The sequence below is a fragment of the Pelodiscus sinensis genome, chromosome 1 (genome assembly GCF_049634645.1).
Source record: "Pelodiscus sinensis isolate JC-2024 chromosome 1, ASM4963464v1, whole genome shotgun sequence".
NCBI classification, from domain to species: domain Eukaryota; kingdom Metazoa; phylum Chordata; order Testudines; family Trionychidae; genus Pelodiscus; species Pelodiscus sinensis.
In genome coordinates this window covers 91,205,298-91,217,412 of record NC_134711.1, presented here as the reverse complement: position 1 = coordinate 91,217,412, position 12,115 = coordinate 91,205,298, and the positions used below count along the sequence as shown (strand labels likewise).

General features: G+C 47.6%; 1 long non-coding RNA gene across 2 annotated transcripts in view; it reads left to right on the top strand.

The window, feature by feature from the left end:
- Positions 1–12,115, top strand: part of LOC142830601 (uncharacterized) — a 110,728-nt gene that overhangs the window by 92,077 nt on the left and 6,536 nt on the right. Inside the window, exon 3 of one of the 2 annotated variants that reach the window (XR_012905983.1) lies at positions 5,667–5,760. The exons of the other annotated variant lie outside the window; for it this stretch is intronic. This is a non-coding gene — a long non-coding RNA (uncharacterized LOC142830601). The remainder of the gene's footprint in view (positions 1–5,666; positions 5,761–12,115) is intronic. 2 annotated transcript variants of the gene reach the window in all.

Below are 12,115 nucleotides of genomic sequence, written 5' to 3'. Positions count from 1 at the left end.
AACCCACCTGGGCTTCAGGCTACTGCCTAAGGGAGGGGTGGGCAATAAGTGGGCCATGGGCTGGATGTGGTTCGCCAGGGTTAGCCCCTGGAGGGCCCCCAAAGCTTTATTTACCTGGCGTGCATCTCCCATTGGCCGCGATTCGCTGTTCCCAGACAGTGGGAGCTTCAGGAAGCAACAGGAGCTGCAAGCAGCTATACCCATGGATGTGCAGGTAAATAAAGCACTGGTGGCCCAGAAAGGGCTAACCCTGGCAAATTGCATCTGACCCGGAGGCCACTACTTGCCCACCCTGGTCTAAGAACTTCTCTGTTGAAAACTACAAAGTATAGCATCCTGGCATGGCCCTGCCAACAGGGTCAGGGGGCCTGGAGCTACAATTCAGCTGAATGAGCATTCAGAGATGCAGGGAACAATGAGCAGAAAGGGGAAAGACCAATTCTGGGAAAGAATCCCATCATTTGGGAAATGACCTACAAGATAGTTGGCCTTGTACGTCAAAGAAGCACTTCCTTGTTTCAGTGTTTGTGGGTGGGAGGTCAGAGGCCAAGCCTCTGAGCAGAAGGTCAGGCATAGGGTTGCCAGGTGTCCGGTATTGACCCAGACAAGCCGGTATTTTCTCCTCCTGTCTGGTTAAAAAAAAAATCAGAAAATACCAGACACCTAAAATGTCTGGTATTTTCTGATTTTTTTCCCAGCAAGAAGACTAAAATACCAGACAGCTGGCAACCCTATGACACACTCAGCAACTAGGCCCAGCCTCCGCCCCCCAATCCCTAACAACCCCACCCCCAGAATCCTTGCTTACCTGGTTCCACAGGGAAGCTGCATTCTGGCTTGATCAAGAAAACAAAATGGCTACCAATAAAAAGCCTAAAGACCAAGGGGAAGCAATGCCATTCCTGGGTCTTAGTGCTCAACCGCTCCCCTGTTCCTATCCCTATTCTGACTGTGCACACACTCTGAAAGGGGCCATGCTGTTTTAATGCTGTTTTATTTTTAAATTTTTTTTCTTGCTTAATAATTTGGAGTCCTTCCCCCCCCCCCGCCCCCCCAACAGAATTTTTTCCCTAGTGGGGTTTTTTTTGCAGGGGGGGGGGAGGGTTGTTCGGTATTTTTGTTTAAACCATCTGGCAACCCTAGTCAGGTAGGTTAAGCTTTTTAGTCAATGTTTGGCCAGCAGACAGGATGGGAGGAATTAGATGATGTCACCAGGCTTAAAGAGACAAACTATTTCTCAAGTCTCATAGCCTTCCCTGCAGTGCCTCCTGCTGTGAGGCAGGACTGAAGTAGTTCCCTGTTCCCTACAACCAGTGATTCTGTGCCATGCGCCTTGCTGTAGGAGGGGCAAGAGGTTAAGGTTAGGGTTGGGATTGGAGCAAGCATGAGCTGCCCCACACAGTGCTCCTACACTGCTCCCTGCAGGGAAAAGCTTGGGGCTGAATCATCTGCAAACATCACCATCTGGAGCCTCCATTTGCCACTGATCACTGTCTGTCTTTCTGTGAGTTGTTCATTCTCCTTCAATGGACACCCCATGTCTAGTCCAGGTACAGTTTGCAGTGTGCAGAGAAATAATCTCGGTGTGACACATGCCACAGGTGTTCAGGGTTGATAACAAAACCTGCTGGAGGTCATCAATATTTAATTAGCAACAGGGCTTGTTTAAACATTAACCTGAGGCGCTAGGGGGAGAGAGCAGGGAGGTACTAGAGTGCAGCCTGGTCTTAACTCTTTGTGGGATAGACAAAAGAAAGAAAAAGAGAAACTCTGTTACTCTCCGCTCACCATGGAGAGGGAAGGTGGTGTCAAAATTTCCCCCCACCTAGGAACATAGACAGTTATGTATTAGAATGGCACTGTGGGCACTCTGATTAGGAGCGCCCACTGTAGTCAGTGCTGAATCCTGTAGTGTTCACCTCACTGGGGAGAATTATAGCAGTGGTGACATAAGGTGCATGTATTTCTTCCTGGCCCTGGCTGGCAACCAAACTATGTCCTGAAGCATGAGGAGCAATAGCCCTTGTGACTGTTACTTTAACTAGTATTGCTGCTGAGGCTGTCCTGGACTGGGTGCTGTGTTTGTGTTGTTTACTGATTGATCGCTCTCAGGCTGCAGTGTTCTGACACACACCACACTTTCTCCATCAGATGAGTCAGGACTTCGTTACCTGGGCTGACTTGCACCTGGATAGCAGCAAGAGTGTGAGGGAGGCTCACACAGACACCTTGAAACAAAAACTGTCTCTTTCACCTCCTTTTGTGGCTTAGCCAAGCCTAGTTTACTCCCCCATCCTTACACCCAGTGTTTCTCTAGGTTGATGAGAGACACTTGAGTGAGCTACTGTACTAAGCAGGGCAGAGGTGCTAGAACAATTTGTACAGTGTGTGCACTGAGAACCATTGAACCACACTGTAAAACCTGGATATGATGGAAACCACTTCAAGCTGGGGGTGCATCAGCACCCTCCATACTGCTACTTCCAACACCTATGAAGCGGGGTTTGATTTACTTAGTTCTTGGAATAGATTACACACACACCCCAGGAAAACTCATGAGCTCCAAGAAGTACAAGTGATTTAGAAGGGGGTGTCTGCCCCTCTGAATCTGTGTTGAGCATGGTGCTAGGGGACGTTCTGCTGACAGATGAGACCTACAACCTAGGCCATGACCATGTACAGTCACAGACACTCCCAGAGCACTTTTCACTGGACTAGGGGTGCCAACTTCTGTAACCTGGCCAAATTCCTACATGTGGGTGTTTTAGTGTCAGTCGGGACTGAGCCCACTTTGGCCACTTGGCTGTCTGTGTACTTAGTTCTGTTTGTATTTTTAGGAGTGCAGGAGTGAGCCCAGACTGCCCCTCCCCCTTCCATGGGAGTGTGTGTATTTTTAGTGGTATGGGATTGGGTCCAGGCTTGTCTGCTCCATGTGTGAATGCGGAACAGCTGCAGGCGGCAAAATAGGTTGGACTGTAGCAATGATGTCACTCGGCAAGTCCCACACTGTCAATGGAGGGCATGAAGGCAAGAGAGGGAGATGAGCAGGGAGGAGTACAGGCCCACACAACCTCCTACAACATTCATCAGTCTCAGACCAGTCCCCGTTGTCCTTGAACCAGTTACTCCTGCTCAGCTGCTCTCAGCAGGGAGCACTGGGAGAAGGGTTCAGAAATGTTGGCTGTGAGGCGCTCACAGCCACTCCTGCCCCTTTCAAGAAGAGGCACAGTTGATCCAAAGCGCTTCTGGAGCACTACCTGTGGGGCAATCACTACTCCATTCCCAGTCTCCCCCAGCAGAGGGCACTAGGGGGAATGCTGCAGGAGTGCTGGCTATTGAGCGCAGACTGCAGTGTTTTCCAAATGGTGTTCCACAGAACCCCGGGGTTCCGCGAAGTGAAAATAAGGGCTCCGCGAGAAAATTCCATTATAATAACATTTTATGATTTAAAACAATAACAATTAATATTTAAGCATTTATTAATTGTATTGAAAACTATTTTCATTTGTGTTTGCGCTGTGCGCACAGTCAGTGGTGCGATCTCCTGTTATTTATCACTGTAAATACGTGCAATTAAACTAAATGTTGATCTCGTGACCTTTTTTAGCATTTGTTTATTATTATCCTTACTTATTTGTGGTCAGCTCCATATATAAGACTGTTATTAGGGGTTCCGCAAAATTCTTTCGAGTTTAAAAGGGTTCCGTGGCCAAACAAAATTGGGAAACACTGGCGTACTGGCTCTACCAGTCTCAGCCTCTGCCAGCCAAAGGCACTAGAGGGGACAGGGGACTCAGCCGGGCGTTAGTGAATCCTGAATCATATCAAGCAGCCTACAAGGCATGGTGGCAGGGGATGGGAGAGGTTTCTAATATTCTAAAACCAGAACCCGCTGCCAGCCATATGGGGGAAGGGAAAAGCTGTAGAATGTTGAGTCAGACTATAATGGGATCTGTATGATGGATGAAGGGAATGTCCTTTTCTATTGTTGGCTATGCTCCCTGCCACTCATCCGGAGGAATGTAGAGAGATGTCGGGGAATGTGAGTTCTCTCCTTCTGGGCATGTCTCCTCTCTTCTCCCTGCAGAGAGTTGCTTCTTAACCTTATGCCACTGGGAGATTTGAAAGGAGGATTTCTGCCCTTCACATTTCTGGAGGCGTTCCTCAGACCCTTCAGTCCTTCCACATACACATCCGCTAGGCCCAAAAATGTAGTGAGCTTCTGTCCACCTGGGCACAGCAGAGCTCTTAGATTTCCAAGCAAGGGACGTTGCACCGCCATGACAGATGTGCAGCCTCACCTGTCCCCAAAGGGGTGAGCACATGGAAGGGAACATCTCCCTGCACTAGTGCTGATCCTGGCATGGGGACTGATGATAAAGGGGAAAAGCAGGTTGGACCTTGCCTGAGGAAGCTGGGGCTAGTTCACACCTTCAGCATGGATTGGAACAGCCCCTGCGGCTGCCCTATCTTGCATCCTGGCTTCAGCAGACTCTGTGGACCATTGTGCTACCAGAGAACAGCTGGGGCGTAGGAACACTTTGCATAACCTTCTCCTATACACAGCAAATAGCTGTGCCAAGAGCCACTATGAAAGTAGGTGGCCCAGAGCCAGCTAAGCTGGCCGTGTGCCTGCTGGGGAGACCCCACTTCAGCTGCCGATGTAAAGTGAGCACCACATAACTATGAATTTCCCTCATTGTCTCTGCAAGGTGCGCGCGCACACGCACACACACACAGAGACACAGACACACACACACACATACACTGTGTTATGAGGTCAGTTTGCCTCCCTCCTTTTCTGTGATGGGTTTCAGAGCTAGGGGCTCTTCCCTGCCCTGCAATTGGGAGAATGAAAAGAGGTTTGCTATCAAATTCACAGTAAGTGGTAGCCTAAATTTCCCCTCAGATTAGTTGCCTAGTGTTACGGTTCCCTTGTGCACCCCAAACTGGATGTAGGGTTCTAAGAGATCGGGTTACATGTGCCACAGTGAGCTGTGAGGTCCTTTCAGGGTGGGATCAGGAGCAAATGAACATAGCCTGTCAGGAAAGTGGCATGCCCAGAGATACATGCACAGTGCCATGTAAGAATAGAGGCACTTACAGAGCACATTGCTGAGGGGACTACACATACGCATACATGCACGCGCACACACTTACAGAAACACAGCATCACTCACACACACCCCGGACACACACACACACCCCCAACACACACACTCACTGCGCGCACATTTCACACACACACTTTATACACACCCACCCCATCTCTCTTTTCTTCTCTGAATTAAGACTGTCATAAAAATGCCCCCAAGGCCTTTCTGCCTCAGCTTTCTACTCCATCAGACCCTTCCTACACTGGGCTCCTCCTATTGTCATGGCTCCCCCTTCCACCCAGAGCTGTTCCCTCAGCCTCTCTCCCTGTGGGATCCCTCCTTCCCCATGGCCCCTCTCCCCATACCTCTCACTCAGAGAGGCCCTCCCCCAGTGCTTTGCCTTGTTCTACAGCCAATTCCCCTCTTGGCTACTCCAAACCTGACACTGTTAATTACCCAGTGACATCATGGCAACCTGGTGAAAGAGAGAGTGTGAGTGAGAGGGAGACATGAAAAGAAACCGCCATCTCCTGCTTGGGGTGAATTCACCGGGCCCCTCATCTGTTCCAGCAGGCTCCCATGGCAACAGAGACACCTGGGAAAGGCATCCATCAGTATCCAGTCCCTACTGCAGCAAGGCGAGAGAATGAGAGAGAGCACAGAGGTACGGGGGAGACCAACATCTATGTGCCCTGACCTGTTCAGTCCGACAGACACCAGATCCCTCCCCTATCACTGTTTGTCCTCTGCACCCCTCTGAAAAAGACCATTTTATGTCTTTCTCTTGCCTTCTTTTCAGCTGGTTGTCTCATCACCTCTCCTCTCAATTGCTAGTCTGCCCCCAACCCCACTCAGGAACAGGGACAAAGGAAGTGTGACCTGGTGGCTCAAGCCCAAGGCTGGGAGCCAGGAAGCCAGGGTTTTCATTCTCACAGACTTGGTTTGTGCCATTGCGTATGTCACTTGGCCTCAGTTTCTTCATTGCTAAAAAGGCAATAAATGTAATAGGGGTATGGTACAGATTTATTCGTTAACTTTTTTACAATGCATTGAGATTCCTATTTCCCGCTAGAAAATGCTGGAGGAAAATACCCCAGCCTCCTTTTTCTTCCTTTTTTGTTCTGCCCTTACGTGTGGCAGACAGCGCTCTTGGGATGAGAGTTCAGATTCCATGACTGACCACCGTCAGTTCTAGCAGCTGAATTTCTCTGGGAGTAAATTCCCGTGATCTTCCCTGGGGTTCTATCTGGAGAAGATGCAGGACAGACTGTCCTCCAGCTCAGCAAGGAGCGCCTACTGAACCTAAGAGCAACCTTCTAGTACTCTGCGGTTCACTAGGAGGTTACATATCTCCGAGGGGAACAAAAAGCCCCTCTTGACAATTGGGTTTGGAGATAAAATCCCCAGACTAGTGGCTTGAGTCCTGCTTGTCTTTTGCCTTTTCTAATCATTCCACCAGGTTATTTTCCAGTGACAGCTGGGATCTGAGATTCACAAGGGAGAGGTATTTTCCTTTCCCCTGTGGGCACTCTGAAGGGCACTACTGTGGCCCAGTGCCCAGGATTTCCATCCAGTTTTGGCCCTTTTTCCTACAATTTCCCACTTCTGGGCTAGGGGAAAGGAGGGTTTTATTTAGAGCAGGGCTACTCGACTTTGGAAGCCCCGGGGGCCACGATGATACTCAGAGCACATGCCAAGGGCCACAACTCAAGTGTGGTTGCATATACATGCAAATATATATGCCAATAGCTTCTTTCACACTGATGGGCATGAATACAAAGATTAAGGCAAGACTACACAACATGCAGGCCCCATTTAAGTGAGTTCTGCTGATATTAATAACATGCAATATTTACCCAATTTCCACCCGTATGACAGCACTTTTAATGAGCAATGACAGTCCAGGAATTTAACCACTAAAGTACACATCAACAGAAGACCATTATATTGACTGCTTTTTTGGTTTGGCTCCCACCCATGGGCCTCAAACAAACGGGCCATAGGCCACATGTTGAGTAGCCCTGATTTAGAGTTTGGATGTTTGGTGCTCTCTTCTCCACAGCTCCTGCAAGTTCCGATTCCCATGTCCCAGGTCAAGGCTACTCTTTCCCACCTCCTTTCCTCCCTTCCTTTGGGGCCTACTGGGAACAGCCATGAGGAATTCCTGGCCCAGCTTCAGAGGAGAAGCCTGTACAGGCAGCAGCACATACACGTCAGGGCTGCTACAAATTCCAGCTCCCAAAGGCAGAAACAGAACCACAGCCAAATAGGGCTGGAGATGAATAATTGGGGGGGGAGAGGAGGGAGGGAGCTCCCAGCCACCTGCCACCTCAGCATGATACGCACATTCTTCTCCTCTTAACGATGAGTATTAAAGGGTGAACTGTATTGAAGAGGAATGGGGAGAGATCAAAGAATGGACCATGCTAAATAGGAACTGAAGGTTCTTTTTTGTTGGGGAGGACCAGAAAGGGCATATTACAAATGGCATATCATGATCAGCAGGACCAGGAGAGGAAGGAATTTAATGTGGCCAAGTTGTTGTCTGTATATCTGGATTGCAGGACAGGTACTGAATGAAGAGGTCAGGGATGTTCTGTGGTCCTATGGACCATGAACCACATAATATGAACAAATCCAACCAGACTCTGGTGGTATCTGACACAGGGAATGTCAGAACAGTACTTCTCATTTGTTCCTTGCACATCTGGAATGGAAAACACTAAACTCCGGCAGTTCTCAGATGGTCCACATATCTGGAGTGGTGAAAGCTTAGCAGGCAATGCTTGGATGCACGCTTCACTTCTCAGGGTGTGCTTATATAAGCATCACTCGCCTGCACTGGTCGCATCTGGAATGGGAGTTACCAAAGAACAGTCCTTGCATGCTGTGTCCCTTCTGGAATGTGTGATGCTATAAGGCAGTTCTTGAGGGCCCTGTGCACAACTGGTCCAGAAGTCACTAAAGGTCAGTTCTCAAATGTTACCTGCACATCAGGAACAGGCAACCCTAACAAGCAATTGTTGAATGTTCAGTGCACATCTGGAATAGGAAACATTAAAACTTAGTTCTTAATTGCACTGTGAACATCTAGATGCCACTGGCCAAAGGGCACTGGTTTAAGCTCGCTAAGCGTTGTTTTAGCATGGTTAGTATTAAGAGTGATATTACTGGGAGGTTAGGGTGATCAGATGTCCCAGTTTTACAGGGACAGTCCTGATATTCAGGACTTTCTCTTATATAGGCACTTATTACCTTCCATCCCTGTCCTAATTTTTCACACTTGCTATCTGGTCACCCTACTGCAGGTGCCCACTTATAGATTATTGAAAACAACAAAAAAGACAATATTTTTGAACTGGCCAAAAAAAAAAAAAAGTCAAAAGATTGTTTCAGAGCCTTCAACAGGGTCTCACTGCCTACCAGTCCTCCCACTTCTCCTCCCATTGCACAAACAGATGTGATGGGTTCAGGCGAGTACCCCCATGAATCACTGTCAATACGGGAGAAAGGTTCCAACATCCAAGCAGCACCTGGCTGGCCCATGCCATATTCTGGGGGGGGAGGGCCCTCTCGTTCCCCCTTCTGGATCACTTTTCATCATCCCAGGAGTGCCAACAATAACAGAAAGGAGGCAATGCCTTTTTTTCACAGAGCGCAGGCTGGAAGGTAAAGTGAGAGGCCACATGGAAGGCAAACAGATTCAGAGACCAGTTAACAAAAGCCCACTGGAGACAACCAGAACAGTTATTACTGCACTGTTCATCCCAGAGGATTCTCAAAGCACTTTTGCCAAAAAACAGGGCTATGTCTACACTGGCAGCTTGTTGCGCAAGAACTATTTTGCGGAAAAATTCTTGTGCAAAAACTCTTCCACAAGAGAGCGTCCACACTGCCATGTGCTTTTGCGCAAGAGATGTGCTTTTGCGCAAGAGCATCCATGGCAGTGTGGGCTCTCTCTTACGCAAGAAAGCTCTGATGGCCATTTTAACCATAGGGGCTTCTTGAGCAAGAAGTTCATGTTGCCTGTCTACACTGGCCTCTTCTGGAAGAGCTCTTGCGCAAGAGGGCTTATTCCTGAGAGGGAGCGTCAGAGTTCTCGCACAAGAAACCCTGATTTTCTACAGTACAACGCCAGTTTACTTGCTCAAGAACGAGCGGCCAGTGTAGACAGGCGGCAAGTTTTTGCTCAAGAGCGGCCGTTTTTGTGCAAGAACGCGCCAGTGTAGACACAGCCCAGGAGCACGAATCCACCGCTGGAACAAACCCATTGAACCCATAATGCTGCACTAGAGCATCGCAGAACGGGCTGTGTAAATATTGTATCCAGCTTACACTGCAGGGGGAATTTGAGGCTGGCAAAATGAAAGACCTCCACACTGGAATTTGGCCAGGGCTAAAACCACATCTTGCCATGGGAGATTTCATCGGGAGTGTTCAAGTGCTGAGAGTTTTGTGGCATTCCAGCACCTCCTCGCACCAGACTGGGGCACTAATTTCAGAAACAGCAGCAGCCTCTCTTTGGAATCAGCCTTGGGTTCTCCATGGCGTTCTCCCATCCTGGTAGAGGCATGATCTGAGTTTACCTAACACATGAAAAGAGCTGATAAGATTACAGCCCAAAGTAGCACTGCTGACAAAAGACACATAGGGCCTCATTTCACAAAGGTACTGCCCAGCTTCTTCGCCAACTGAGGCTATGTCTACACTGCAGAGTTTTTCCAGGTTCCTCGAGTTATCCTGGAAAAACTCTGCCACATCCAGGGAATACGACTGCTCTTCCAAAATGTTTTTCTGAAGAGCAGACGAGCTTTTTCGGCATCCCTGTAAACCTCATTTTACGAGGAAGAAGGAATGTTCCAAAAAAGAGGGGGGGGGTTCCGACATTTGGCCAAGTGGAGGAGGGCCAAATGTCGGAAAAGCCTCTTCCGAAAGAAGAAGCAGAAAAAGCTATGCAAATTGCAATTTACGTCGCTTTTTCTGGAAGAACAGTGCAGTGTAGACATAGCCTGAGAGACCATAGCACCCCTGAAAAAGCACACTGCCTGTGTCAAGTCAGACACCCAAATACTGCAGCACCCAAATCAGTGGAATTTTAACTATTCAGTGCCTCAGTTTACGCATGTGTGAAATGATGCTCACAAGGCTCTTGAGACTTTACATGTACTAATATTTGTAAAGGACTTTGAGAACCCCAGGTGGCCCATATACAGTGTTCATTTTTACAAAAGGCCAAGGCAGGCAGCTTAAAGATGGATAGTCCTGATGCTCAAACTGGTTTACTCTCCCTCCTTTAAAAAGAAAGCAAAGGGTTACTTTGTGGCTGTTTTAGCATGAAGGGCAGTTTTTGTGGCTGTGGATTTTTTGCTTCACTTTTAATATTTAAGTCCCTCTGAGGAAGTTGGATGTAACTTGCCTTCTTGTATTCCCCTTCTATCATTTCCCATCAACTTCATGTTTCCCCTCACCCACTGATGATATAATATGAAACCTAGAAAAGGGAGAGAACAAGGTTGGGAAATTCCCTTCTTGGACAGAGGTAACCCCCTTCCTGCCCCCAAACCCTAGAAAGACATATCAATGCTCTGGGCCTTATTGATGTCAGGGTGCTGGGCTGTTTACAGCTTCAGGAACAGGCAGGAGACAGACACATGGCAAGCCACTTTAAACTGCTGTATCAGAGAGCAGTTCCACTTAACTAGCCAATGAGACAGTGATGATCCCCATTTGGAAAACTACCTCTTTAGTATTTGGGAGTGAATTACTCTTCCATAGCTTAAAAAACAACAATGGTCCTGTAGCACCTTAGAGACTAACCAAAAATATATATAGATAGTATCATGAGCTTTGGTGGGCACAACCCACTTCTTCAGTTGATAAATATGGAGCAAGAGGCACAGAGGTTAAATTATAAAGCAGAAAAAGAGGGAAGAGGAGGAGAAACCCCCCCCCCGTCAGTTAAACTGTCTATGCTAAATGAGGCCAAGAGTGGGCTGTAAATGCCTGATACTCCACTTTTTATATCATTTGGGTGTTCACATCTTTATTCAAGCAGTGCAAGATAGTATCAAATTTACATATGATGGCTAGTTCCGCAGACTCTTTCTCTAGTTGATTCCTGAAATTGCTTTGTAAGAGAATAGCCACCTTTAAATCCATTAGTGAGTGCCCAAGCAAGTTAAAATGTTCCCCAACAGGTTTCTGTGTGTTACCATTTCAAATATCTGATTTGTGTCCATTAATCCTTTGTAATAGAGATTGTCCAGTTTGGCCAATATACATGGCAGAGGGGCATTGCTGACACTTGATGGCATAGATCACATTAGTGGATGTGCAGTTGTATGAGTCTCAGATGTGGTGGCTTATGTGGTTAGGTCCTGTGATGATGTCACTTGTGTAGATGTGCGGACAGAGTTGTCACTGGAGTTTATTGCAGGGGTAGGTTCCTGGATGAGTATGTTTGAGGTGTGATATGTGATTGCTGGAAAGAATTTGTTTCAGGTTAGGGAGGTGTCTGTAGGTGAGGATGGGCCTGTCCCCAAAGGCCTGTAAGAGTGAGGGATCATTTTCTAGGCAGGATAGGTTATAGATTGTCAGTGATGCACTGGAGGGGTTTAAGTTGGGGGCTGTAGGTGATGACCAGTGGTGGTCTGTTAGGGTGTGTCTACACTTACACTCATCTCAAAATAAGCTACACAATGTGAGCTATGCGAATTGCACAGCTTATTATGAGTTAATTTTTAAATAGCTTATTTCAATATTTGGTGCTGTCTACACAGCATCAAATTTCAAAATAGAGTGCTATTCCACAACAGCCCTTAATCCTCATGGAACGGTGTTTACAGAGACATCAGAATAGCGAGCCCGTTATATTTCAAAATAATGGGCACGCTCAAAAGACATGGAATAGCTATTTTGGGATACTTCCAGTATCCCAAAATAGCTCTGCAATGTAGACATAGCCTTATTGTTTGTAGGGCCTATCTTGAAGAAGTTGATGCCTGGGTACTTGTCTGGCT